We start from the raw sequence: 9,783 nt of genomic DNA on the forward strand, positions 1-9,783 counted from the left end.
TTCGTGTGCTTGGTGGCAAACCCGGAAGTGGACCAGACATACATCCAGTCCACTTCCAGGTCTGCCAGGGGGCTCCTCTCTGGGCCCCCCTGGCTCGGTGATCGGCCACAGGGGGACACCGGATACCCCGCCCACCAGACCCAGGAGGCACCAGACACTGGGCTGGGGGAGCACTGGGAGGCAACCCCCATGCACTGTCTGGTGGATCCAGAAGTGGACCAGAAGTGCTTCTGATCCACTTCCAGGTCTGCTGCCAAATGCACTGGGGAGCCCCCCACGCTTCTGTGGGACACTCTATGTGCCCCAGCATCACAGCATTGATGAACTACCTGGTACCTGAGGTATGTAAAAAAAACATTTAAAGCTGTGTCTATGACCATACCTCTGAATCTTTCTGAACATCTCTGAATTGACTCGGAAGGATCCAATTCAAAGGGTCCTCTGATTTGAGTTGGATTGATAGGTTTGGCCACCGAATTGGGCCAAATCTCCACCAAATTGAATCAAGGACCGAAGTTTCGCACAGCCCTATAAAGCACTGCAGCATCATGTGTATTCAGCTTCCCGCTCTTCAAAATCATGGTGAGGATGCTTGAAATAAAGCCTGTTCAACAAGGTTTTGTTCAAGCACCCCCGCCACCATTTTGAAGTGTGGGGATGCTGAATAGACATGACACAGAGGCTGCTGGAGCGCATTAATTAACATGCTTCAATACACTCGATTCTGCTCCAACAGGTGCTAATCAGCACGTCAGAGCAGATGTCCAGCATATGTATAGGTGCCCTAAGCTATTATACTAAAACATGGGAGAGTCCCTTCTTTTCCTACCCCCTCCCTTTTTTTATTTTTATTTTTTGCAGGTAAATGGGCAAAGAGTTTTTGCTGCAGGGTGTGTCCCAACTGGCATAAAAATATCAAAAACTGCAGTTATGTGACTGCTTATGTGCCATTCTGTTGCATAAAGAGAAATAGGATTCTGCCCTTGTCTCTATATATGTCTGCATGGAAGAAATATCAACAGTGACAGCATTGACAACAAATATCAGTCATTAAAAAAAAAGGAAGAGCTGGGTTAGTATCTGCATATTTGTGGCCCAGTAATATGGTTGATCCAGTAATATGGTCTGTCTTCCACCTTTGCACTGATGGTGGGTATCTGCAATCCACCTACTAAGAAAAGCTCCCAAATACGTAATTTCTACATTTTCATTGATTTGTTTTTGAAGTGCAGCATTCAAGTGTGATGCTCAACCACAAAGATTAGTGGAAGTACAATTGATAAAATTCTGTGTGAATGAACTCAAACATTTAAACATCTTTTAGGTCTTGAACCTGTACGTCATTATATATCAGCTCTTAAGTTTAATTTTGAGTTTAGTGGTACATTTGTTTGTAGAATTCCAAGCACCTATTTCACGACTCTCATTTAGTGTTTACTTGCTTCTGCAATGCTTACCTGTAGAATTTTTTTACATTTGTATTATACATTTTAAGATGAATATTTTAAAATGATATATCATGAGGAAAAGGGAAAAAGGGTATTCAAAATAGGAGGAAAATGTCCCCTTTTCTGGCAAGTACAAAAGGGGAAAAAGTAGTGTAGTATTTATAAATATCAAGTAAATGTGCACGATGCTATCATTAATGTGTCATTTTATGTAAAAACATTTTGAAGATGCAGCAAAATACCTTCCTTGCCAGCTCTTAGCATTTAAAAGAAAATACCCCGTAGTGCCTTGAACTCATGTTCAGGGAAACTGATTCAAGGAGGGTGGTTATTGATGCGCAAATCCTGTTTGCATATGAAAAATGTTCTTGTTCCAGAAGCTTCAGGGCCACTTTTTACCATTATTGTATAGTGGTGACTAAGCGCAGTCGTAAGAGAAGAGATTTAAGTTTAGCTAAATGGAAAAAATAGGGACATTTGTGCTCACTGGTTTGCACCTGGGGTGTAAATTGCATTTCTCCTGGCACTCTGAGTGGTGAATCTAGCCAGTAACATATATGTTGTTAATAAAGACAGAAAAAAGAGTAGGTAGATTTCTGTTGCAATTAAGCAGTTGGATCACAAATTAGTAGAGGGGGACAAACTTGTTCAGATAAAAGATTTCCCACCTACCCCCACCTCCTACACCTTTATGCATAATTTAAATCAAACTCATACAAAATCACTTCTGAGGTAAGAACAATTTCCTTTTATCAGCCACTACATTTCATTTCCATGTATTTATGCATGATTTAGAAGAGGAGTGACAATGCAAAAATACCATGAGAGAGACCACTCTTGCATCTGAAGCAACAAAGGCAAAACAAATCTCCCAGAAAGGCTCTTGTTGTTTTTCCAAATCATGTTCCCATGTGCTTGTTCAAAATATTGGGCAAAACCTTAGTACTTTTGGAATATGTATCTGGAAAAATAGAATAGAACTTCTGAATTAGGTTTCTTCTGCAGTAGCAGCAGGGTTTTTAGAGGGCTTTTTTAATATTCCATAAAGGCCCTGTAATGGTCATGTTTAAAAACACCTTTAAGAATAAAAGAGTACTTCATTGAGCATTATGGCCCAAATCCTTACCATCATCTAAGAATTTCTGTATAAATGGGAAGTAGATCAAAGGTGGCATTAATGTACCTTTAGGCTCCCCTGATGGCCAAGAATTTTGTGATAGGCTAGGTTCACTGTTCACACAGGTGTGTCCACACATGTACTTAAATGCAGAATAGACTAACTAGCTGCAGAGTAAAGCATCACTGTCTACATGTGCAACTATTAGGCTGCAGTAAACTAATTAACACTGCTGTAAGGTAGCACTATCAGGAACACTACTCTCTTATGGCGGGGTAATTTACTGCAATTAAACGCATGTATAGATACAGACCACAGGTGTAAATTGTGCCTGGTCAGCCCATCCAGCAGGGGGCCAGACTCCTGCCTCCCACCTAGCCAGGTTGCTCCACACTTTCAGCATCCTTGTGATCCAGTCAGCCCCAATGCTTCCCAATGCCACCACCTGGAGCATGGTGCATCCCCCATACTGCCTGCCAGCCCAGGCCTACCCCCCAGACACTGGGCCCACTGCTACCACCACCCACTGCCCAGCCCTGGCCCCCCAAGCCTGCTGCCAACCACTGCCACCCACCAGAGCCTGGTTGCTGCGGCAGGGCAGAGCAGAGCAGAGCTGGAGCGTGCCTGACATAAACTGCTCAAATTGCTGCTGCCCTAGGTGCACGTGCAGATGCTGTACCTGGGAGTAGTTTACTCCAGCTCAAACTGCTACAGAACTCATTGCTTTGAATTATTTGTACATGTAGATGCACCCATAAGTCACAAAACCTTGGAACTGCACAGCAGGAGTAGGACAAAATGGACAGAGATGGTTGCAAAGATCTGGCCCTTGGATAGTTATGTCTTGTTTTGCTATTATCATTGCTCATCTTGACATGACTAGTCCTTTAGCACACATAGAGATGTCTTATCACTTTAAAATGACATTGTCAGTCTAAAATGAATTTAAATTAGATTCATTCACCTGCCATCATCACATATACCATCACCTGCTCACAACATCCCTCTGCCATCTGCATTGGACAGTGTTCCTTTGCCATCTACATGGGACAAAAGGGGCAATCACTAAATGACAGAATGAATGGACACTGATCTGACATCCAGTCCAGAAATATATAAAATCCTGAGGCAAAACACTTCAACCTATTCCACTTCTGACCTCAGAGTACCCATTCTTAAATAACAGAACTTCAAAACCAAACTTGAAAACACTTGCATTATTTCTAGGGACTCCATAGTGGGAATATATCTTGCCGGGCCTCATGCTTTTATGATGTCCTATGTCAGATGACACTCGATGCATGCAAAGCTGGTTAAAAGATAGATTTGCACTCTAGACTTGGACTTGAATATGCCCCTGATTACTTTCTCACTGGAACCATCTTCCTTGATATGGTGGAATACTCTGTGAATACCTGAAGGTATTCCTTCATTTATTCTCAATCATCCTCATTACTACATGGAAAGCTTATATGAGCAGGATCCAAGTACGAACCCCATAGTCTCATTAGGAAGTGTGAAGCTCCAAATTTCTCCCCTGTGCTGCCACATGCCCCAAGGATCAGATTGAGGTTGCCCTGAGAGTGGTCCCTACACCAGCACCTCATTTCCTCTGCCCTTACACTGGACTCTGCAGCTACAGTGTGGGATCTCTGCTGGCCCCAAATGGTCTCAAATATGGGTTCTAGAAGAAATTATAGATCCCCCTCTCCATAGGGAGAGTCAGTGTGGAATATCACTTGCCCAGAAATCACTCTTTTCTCCATCTATCAGTAAGTAGTCAAACAGCAAAAGCATTTATTATATAGGATGAAAGGATTATTCAAAGAAGCGTAAGCAAGGAGTTGAGAAGAGATCCAAGCCCTAATGGCAGACCCCCATGCACATTCCATTCCATCAAGAGAAGATGTCATCTTGAGATACACCCAAGCTCCTATGAAAGGTTGTCACAGTTTCACCTCTACCAACAAATTTTGTGTTCTTTTCCTCCACAAACCACATGCATCCAGAAGGGGAGACACCATTCCATTATTTGGATGTGGCCTTTTACTCACCAAGTATGAAGCCAATGGATAATGACCTCAGCTCTTTTTCCTCAGCTAAGAGGGCAAAAAGCAAAGCAATCTCTACTCCAGCTCTTAAATTAAATTGCAGACTATGTAAGGGCAAAGGATGAGATGGCAAAAGGGAACCTGCTTATGACTACAACCAGAACTGAAGCAGCATCACTGAAAAAATTGTCCATCTCGGACTTTTTAGAGGTCACTTGGAATTCATTGTGTATGCTTGTGAAATATTATGCCATCTATAAAGCTGAAGTTGCTATTTGTATGATACTCCAAAATTCTCTGTCTGAGTGAACTGAATTCTGCTCTGGAATCACCCCTGGTGGGCTGTGCATATGGACAGTTGCTTGAAGGAGAATGACAAGTTACCTACCTACCTAAAAGGTAACTGAAAGTCAAGAGGGCTGTCCATATACACATTCCAAAAGCCTTCCTGCAATGATTCTTCCTCAGAGACCTTCACGCCTGGGCTTCTATGGTTGAGAGGAAACAGGTGTGTTGGATGTACTCTGACCATTATGCCCTCTCTGCAGTCAGAGAAATCTCAGGGGACACATGCATAAAACAGTTCCGGTGCATGCCTACAATGGAATACACACAGAGACAACACACCACAGAACTTAATCACTGGTAGGTAAAGTAAATTTTCAGTCTTTACTCTTCAATGTCTCTACTTTTAACATGCTCATTTTCTTGTTTGTTAAGCTTTTCGTGGGATACCAATGTGACGGGCTAGCTGGTAATGATTTGGCGCAGGGGTTTTGAAAATGCAAAAGATGAGTAGAGGGCTTGGGATTCCCTTTTCTCACCAATCAAGCCCCAGAGACTCACTCCCCATGTCCCCTTATTGGCCCCTTGGGTCACCTGTGGGAGATAAAAGGGGCAGCGCAGCTGACTCAGGGAAGACCAGTGAGGGACCACAAGGAAGGAGATTCAAAGAGCTGGTGAAGAGCTGAGCCAGCGGGATGGGAGCAGTTGCCCCAGAAGCACATGAAGGAATGGGACCTGCAGGCAGCAGTTGGACCCTCAGCAGTGCAGCATGCAGCTGGCAGGAGAGGCTCCCTGCTGGGCTCCAGGATCCCCCTACAAGAGGCTGCAGCCAGCAGAAGAGGTTCCCCAGCTCCAGCAAGAAGCTGAGCAGTGACCTGAGAGGTTCCCAGCTCTGCTTCCAGCTCCTCCAGCAAGAGATCAGGTAGCTCAACACGAGGCAGGGGATCCTGGAAGGTCAAAAGCCCTACCAGTTTGGTATGGTAGTAGCATGGGTGGCTGTGTGGTAGAGTTTCTGCTCAGTATATGAGAGAGCTGAGTTCAAATCTCAGCTGGTATGAATTGTGGTGAGCGCAGTGACAGGAAGAAATTCTTATTGCAGTGGAAAAGGGCCCATTGCATTTTCCCTCTTTCCCCCATCCAGGTACCTAACCCTATATTTCCTGTTATTTGACATTTTGTATTTTGTGCATTTTATGTTTCGCCAACCAGTTTTGTTTGTTCTGCTGTTTCTGTTTTACATTTTGTTAAATCTGTCTTTTGTCAACTGGATGGATGTGTGTTATGATTGTAAGTGCCTAACCTTTATAGAATCCTGCCCCCTTGGGGCATTGTAGTGTCCCCTATACTCCCTGGTTTATACATGTTATGTTCTCACTACTGTTTTTCTCATTAAAAGGTATATGGTTAAGTCCCCATTGGTGGTCTGGCTCTGCTCTATAGGGGAAGGAGGGTCCCTACACCTCCCACAGTGCTTGTGCACCTGCTTTGATCCCTTCAATTGGAGAGGGGGTACCTCTTGGAGTACCGCCTGGGTTACACCAAGTATTCATCTCCCTATGCCAGTGGTCACCAACAAGTGGATCTCGATGCAGCAGTAGATCTTGGAACCTCTTGGAGTCGATCCGAGGCTGGCAGGGTGGTGCTGAGTGACTGCGTGCATGCACAAGTGTGCCTCAGCCCAGCAGGTTAGTCTGTGGGGGAGGGAAGGTGTGGCAGCTAGATTGAGGCCCCCATTATGAGGGACAGAGGTAGGAGCAGGGGTAAGTTGAGTGGGGCCCTGGCTGGGTGGGACTCATCTGCTGGGGAGGCGCATCCCCAAATAATTTTTTCTCCCTCTGCCTTGATCTGCTCCCCGCTTTCTCTCCCCACAGATTTACCTGTTGGGCGGGAGAGAGGGGAAGGATGATAGTGGCATACAGTAGATCTTGCATTGCTTTTAAATGCCAAAGGTGATCTCCTACTTAAAAAGGTTGGAGACCACTGCCCTATGCATTGTGGTTCTGCTTCATTTTCCAGACAAATTCCATTGTGGCTGGCAGATGCACAGTACCATTATGTTCCTAAGGTTATTCTTCAGGGTCCATTTGGTTTACTACAGACTGGGCAGTAATGTCTCATGTAAATGGTTACTTATATAATCAAGTACACTTGATTATATAAGTGGTTACTTATATAATCAAGTACTAAATAAATGTGCAGTAACCGGAGTTACTGTGCAGTAGCACTGGTGAACACCTTGTAAGTGATGCTACTGCACAGTAGTCTAATAATACTGTGCAGTAGTATATTAGCATTGTTGGTGCTGTGATGCGCTACAGTGCGGTATTATTCAGCTACTACAAAGTTAGCGTCTTGTGTAGATGCACCCACTGAGCTGGGAGCAATCTTGGGAATCTCAAAGCCTTCCTTTGTGAAGGGTTTAGGTATTTGGTGGCTACATAATCCATAAACCAGTAGCAATTACAGACTATGGATACACACAAATATACATTTTAATTGCTTTAAGGGGAAGAGGTAGGGGGATTGCCATTCAGGAACACTATCAGCTGGTACAATCTATCTTGCCTCTGCATGATGCTGTAACAATCCAAATGAAATATGTTGCTGTAACTTTAACCCTGAATGAAAGAGTTAAAATTGCAGGTGCTTTGTATGTTTTTTTGTATTGCTACAGAACCATGCAGACACAACAGTACCATCATAATAGTACATCATGTAGTTCCTTTAGTTGGATAAGCATCACCACACTAATGATTGCATGTAGTGTACTTCAGTACCATTTTGTCTGTCTTTAGCCAATGATGGTAGCATCTCCTGCATGAAGTTTTACATAACACAGAATACAGTCCTTAAACATGAATTCTGGGTCACTTCTAAAATCCAGGTCAATAAGGTAAAGGCATGTCCTAAGGACTGTATAGTATGAAAGGTTACTTTAATGTGTTGGTTCAGAAATTTGCTTGTGGCTGTACAATTGCAGCAGCAAAATAACATGCTTAATTATAGGCATAAAAGTCTGTGAAATCCTTGTTACCAGATTAGCTATTCAGCAAAATCTAACAAGGATGCTTTTGGTCCATGTTTGAAGTCTGGCACTTGCACCACCTGTAAAAGCAGATGTGTATCCATTTGAACAAGCTAACCTCAAATTTGAAAATCAGTACAGGTTTCCCTCGCTTTATGCGGGTTCTGTATGTGTGAATTCGCTCTTATGCAATGACTTTTTTTATACCAAAAATCCATTATATGCGAGCTAAGTTGCATATAATGCACTCTTATATGATCCGTGTGGTGGAAGCCCATAGTAAGCTGCTCTGTGCAACGCATTGTGGGAGTGATGCACACCAAAATATAGTCTCCTGTGTGGATCTGTGCTCTTCACTCATTGTGTGTGATATGTAGTTGCCATCCCCATTATGGCTTCTAAGTGTCCCACTAGCTTATCTCCTACCCTTCTTCCTGGTCCATCACTGATGTGGAGTCTGACACTGAAGACTTTTCACCACCCTCTTTTCACACCAACTAAATATTCACCACCACCCTGTGCTTGTGCATACTGTCTTCTGTTGGTGAATACCAAAATTGTCTTGTAAAAGTGGTAGAAATAGGCCAGGAGGTCAGTACAGCTGAGGTCTTGAAACATATTTGTTACATTGTAAACTGTGTTCCCTTTATGCGAATTTGAGTTACGCATTGTTTTCCAGGAACACATGTACAGCATAAAGCAAGGGAAACCTGTACATTTTATAACTTAAGAAAGTACAAAATACCTGGTAACTGTCTGCTATATAACATAGATTTAAATGTAAATCTCCATGCAATGTCAAATACAAACCCACTATTTAATTGTTGAGACACTAACATACTTAAATGTGAACATTATGTATTGCTTTAATTAAATATTCATAGCTTGCCTGCCAGTTTATTTTTATAAGTCCTTTAGAGAAAATACTATCATTTTAGCTAATGGATGACATATCTTATGTTCTTCAAAATAAAGGGCATGAACCAGACAGAAAAAGGAACTTGGAGTTCATAAAGATGTCTAACATAATTTGTCTGAACTCTGTGGTTATTACACTCAGTATCAGGCTTTATACTGATAAGATCTTTGAACATGGGAAGCAAACAATATGAAAATGAAATACTAAATTCTAAACCTGAATTGTGTTCTAAATTATGTTCTAAATTCAGAGACCTACACATGGTTCCCAATTCTGTAAGTATGAATTTTTGGTACACACTATCAAAGCAGGGTGAAATAAACTTGACATGAGCTGATGCAGCTCCAGTGATTACATGATTTTGGGAAGCTGCTCATTAGGCCTGCGCGAGTCAGCAGCGATCTGATCTGGCTTCAGATCTGGCCACTTTGGATGCCAGAGATCCGATCCAGAGCTCCGGACCGGGCTTCTGCTTTGATCTGGCTGAAGCAGCTCTGAAGCTTCAGAGTTGCCTCGGAGATCCAGCTATAGGGTATAATGGGGAATCAATGAAATATCTATAACTTTGTTGTTTTTTGTCTGATTTGGATGAAACTGGCAGGAGCGGTAGCCCCTTCTGAAAGCATGAAGTCTGCCAAGTTTCAAGAAGATCAGTGCAGGGGTTTGGGGGGAACTATACCACAAATTCTTGAAAGCAAAATTCATGTTATGTCTATGTGTTACAACACAGGGGGGTGCGGGGTGTCAAAACTGCAGGGATGATGGCCCCTGCTCAGGCCACAAAACATGCAATTTTCAAGAAGATTGGTGCAGGGGTTTGGGGGGAACTGCATCTCAAGCTGCAGACAAGCAAAACTTGTGACATGGGTGACACTGTGTGTGTTAAGGTCCAGCAGGGTGAAAGCTGCAGGTATGGTAGCCCCTGCTGTGGCCACAAA

Source organism: Gavialis gangeticus, unplaced genomic scaffold (genome assembly GCF_001723915.1).
Source record: "Gavialis gangeticus isolate Ggan-Ray unplaced genomic scaffold, GavGan_comp1, whole genome shotgun sequence".
NCBI classification, from domain to species: Eukaryota; Metazoa; Chordata; order Crocodylia; family Gavialidae; genus Gavialis; species Gavialis gangeticus.